Below are 4,509 nucleotides of genomic sequence, written 5' to 3'. Positions count from 1 at the left end.
CCTCCGTCCCTCCCTTCATCCGCAGAGCTCCACTCCTCCCTCATTCTCTCCGTCCCTCCCTCCATGGTGCATCCATCCCCCTCCTCCTCACTCCTTTCTCCCTTCTCTGTCCCCTCACTTTAGTATTTTAGTAACCTGCTACACATCATACTCTCATTTCAAAATTTGGTGCAAAACAACAACTTCATACCTAAACGAAAGCAATGCATTTCCAATATTCCATACCAAGAGAGATGCAGTAACACTTACTACAGTTACACTTACTGTACTGATGAAAATCTGTTGCTCAGAAAACATTCTTCTTGTTACCAATAACATGGTTCTTAGTATTGAATTGTAATGGACAGGACTGAATATACACTGTGGATGAACAGCTACAGTGCTGAAACACTTACATCCATTCATCCTTGTGAACTGAACCCAGGGCCATATGTACATGCACATGCACATGCACACACACACACACACACATACACACACACACACACACACACACACACACACACACACACACACACACACACACATATGTAGCTGCAATATAAAGAAGCCAATTCACCTCCAATCCACTGTTTTTGAATGTGGAGGTAAATGAAAAGCATTGAGGAATCAGATGTGGAAAAGGAAAAGAAAATGTGAAACATTTCACAGACAACAACTCAAGTTCAAGCTCCAACCCAGAGACCCTGAAGCTGTGTCTGCCTCACACTACCAACTGCACCACCATGCATCCCTGCAGTGTACTCTTTGTTAAGCTCTCCTCCATTCTGGCAGCTGTCGATAAAAATATGCTCAAATGAATAAACTTCCAACATGCAACCAACCATGACCAGGAGACATCTCTACTTGCCTGTCATTCATCTTGACTTCTCTTCTTTCACTTGCATTCTCAACCTACGCATGTGTTTTTTGTTAGGGAGGATCACGGATGGAAGACTGTGGAGTTGAATTTGTGTCTCAGAATAGCTCAATTCTGCTTTTCATACACGGTTGGTGTACACCAAAATCCATGTAAATGTACTCGTATGTTCATGAAATCAACAAGATAAAAATATTAGGTAATTCCAGTAAGATTTTCAGTCACGAAATAAAATATTATTTAGCTTGTTTTATATTTCGTTTTCTTTTCAGTAACTCATGAAGGATGTATACACCATATCAACCGTAACATTAAAACCACCTGCCTACATTTGTGTAGGCACCCTTGTGAGGTCAAAACATCACTGACCTGTTAAGGCTTGGACTTTGAGATCTCTGAAAGTGTTCTGGGATATCTGACACCAATACATTAGCAACAGTTCTTTTAAATCTCCTGACTTCAAGACGTGGCCTCTATAGATCAGACTTATTTTTCCAGACATCCCACAAATGTCTCCATGGGATACCTCCACCAAATTGCCTTCTTCCTTCAGTGCATCCTGGTGCCATCTCTTTTCCAGATAAGCATCTCGCACAGACACCTGACCATCCACATGATATAAAACAAAAAGTGATTCATCAAAAACGGCATGTTCTTCCAATGCTTCATGGTCCAGCTCTGATACTCATGAGCTACTTGCAGCAAAGGACAACAGGCTCAGCATATCTTAAAGATATGTAGCCACAATTTGCCATTATTCTTACCCCTCCCCGTTTTTCTGCCTTCAAACACAACAAATTTAATAACCAATGACCATGAAATTGTAGAAAACATTCTTAAGCAGTGAAATTCATGGTCATTTTCAAGATTCTATTAGTAACAAATTTGTCATTTAATATTGAATGTGCTAGACGTGATTTAAAAGAGGAGAACGCTTTCAAAAGATTTGAACTGTTTTTCACTAACAGTAATCACTTCACTTGCCATATATTTTCACACCTGTGCTGAAGGACACATCGGTGCTGAATTGCTTTCATTTCTTTTTAGATACTGGCACCATCAATCAACAGCTTAGCATTACATGTGCTCAGTAACTTTAGTTTGTTTATAAGAGTGGTTTTACAGTGTTTTTTGGTGATGCTGAAGGTGCTCATCTGTCATTATCTCTCCTATTCATCAAAGCCAAACAAACACTACTGACAGCTGTGCAGTGTGTGCTGTGGGTAAAGCCAGGGTAGAACATTATATTGAGTTTAGAAGGTGACAAAAGCATTTGAATATGAATGTCATATGCGGGGTGAATTACATTAAATAATATTGCTGTTTTAAATATAAAACATTACATCTGCATTTACAGGTTATGAATTTGAATTAATACATACAGAATAAATATATATATAAAAAAGTTCTAATCCAACAGTACAGATTTGATGTAATTTAGGTTTATAAAATAGGAAAATAGATACTTTCTATAATAATAATAATAATAATAATAATAATAATAATAATAATAATAATAAAATATTTTTTTAATTAAAAAGTTTTTTTTACAGACATAAAACTCTCAAAGTCCAGTCTTACTTTATTATCATGTTTAAGATAGCTAGCTAATCTAACAGTAGATTGCTGAAAATGATTAGTTGCCAACAACCAAAGTTAGCTTAATTTAGTTATTAAAATAAAATATAAACATTGTAGAAGCACTTACCTCATCATGATTTATATTTTCTTTTTTTTCTATTTACCTCTAGTCTAAATGCTTTCACATTATTTCATAGATGTAAATGTGGAAGAATAAATGTAATTACTAAAGCAAGAAACCCAATGAACACAATTCAACAAGTCTCCTTTTACCTCAGTCACAGCTGCACCACCTGTGTACATAATCTCTAGCACCAATAATAACCTCATAAATTGACCCTGGGTGTTCTGTATATTTGTATTCTTTTTCCGGTGCATTTTGGTTTTCCTGGGGATTTAAATTAAGTAAAATTTTAGGTTTTAGTACAAATTTAACAGAAAAGAACATGCGAGAGTATAAATGTTTCTGTTTTTAACTGTTTTGACTAATCTTTTCCCACAAAATGTAAGTGTATCTGCAACCAAATCAATTTCTTCTGCTCTTTCAGTCATTGTGGGGAAAAAAATCAGCTACTAAATCCACTTAAATATATTTGATCTTGCATCTTGCATCTTATAGAGGCAGTTTGCAAGTCTGACTAGTGTGCTCTTTGACCATCCAAGCAAAGAACGTCAAAATACCTGACGTGACTGGACGCCAGCTAGGGGGCCTTGGAGAGACCAGTTCGCAATCTGATTGGTTAAAACAACTTTCAACTTTAACTTCATTTCTGCTGGCCTCACAGCAATATGTGATGTTACAGCTGAAATCTGATTGGATAGATACTCCAACGTATCGTCACAATCGGATGCGCTGCTGCAAGGAGAGAAATTATATGAAATGAAGGAATAGATTATTGGGAATAATTGCTATACATTTTCATGGTCAAAGATATATTTATACATAAGTCTCTGATTCTGATAGGCCTGCAAAGAAGACTTTGCTGACCCTGACGGCCCACCAATGGTGAGATTTAATAATTTGAGATTTTTTTAAACTTGGGTCATAATGTTCATTTATTATTTACTGTATTCTTTTCTGGTAATGTTATTACAAATTTCTAAAATCAAAATCACACATTTAAAAAAAAAATCTGTTTCACTTCTTCTTATGCTTTCTATATAGATCACACAAAAATAAAAAACTCGGTATATTCATGTGTGTGTTGTGTATGCTGTGACCAGAGCAAGAGAACAATGAGGCTAAAGACACCACTGACTTTTAGGTCAGGAAAATGTATAATATACGTAGTCCTTAAATAATTGTCAAAAGTTGGATTCTGCATGTATGAGCTTTTATGACAAAATAATATAAATGTATTAAATAATATTAAAAATCGATAAAAGCAAAGTGACATTTATTAGTGAAAATCTTTTTCCATACTGTTTCTGACTATAGTTGTGGCATTTGTACACTTAGGAACCAGTGGTGGGCAGTCAGGGCCAGCAAAGTCTTTCTTTGCTGGCCTAAAAAATATCAGAAGCACTAAACTAAATTTACAACATAAATTTTAATATTTGTTCCATAAAATTGTATTCATTTATTTTCCAAAAGTCTAATCAAAGTCATTAGTGCTGGCCTTTTTACCATAGTCTTCTTAAGAATTAGCTCTGTTTCTTCAACCAATCAGATTTCAGATTCGCCTCACAGGGCAGATAGCTGACCCAGAATAGCGTCAGCATTTTTCCATCCTCTGATTAGTTGGTCAGAGGGAAACTGTTACAGCCAAGTTCGACTGGCTAAAAAACATGTCTATATTGCTCATACACATTAATACATCTGAGTTACACTTTTTAATGCCTACGGAGCAAGAGAAATTTATTTGGTCTCAGACATACTTAAAAATACATTTTCCAGAAAAGCACTTTTGAGGAGGGGTCAGACAACCCCGAAGCTAGCTAGCGTGTCTCAGCCCGGGAAAGGGTTTGTTCACCACTTCCAGACCAGTGAATACAATATAATATTGATTCTGAACTGCTCCAGATGATGTAGTTGGCACAGTTGTGGTTGTAGTGTAGATGGTGTAGTG

Source organism: Silurus meridionalis, chromosome 5 (genome assembly GCF_014805685.1).
Source record: "Silurus meridionalis isolate SWU-2019-XX chromosome 5, ASM1480568v1, whole genome shotgun sequence".
NCBI lineage: Eukaryota > Metazoa > Chordata > Actinopteri > Siluriformes > Siluridae > Silurus > Silurus meridionalis.
Note: the sequence above shows the minus strand (reverse complement) of the source record.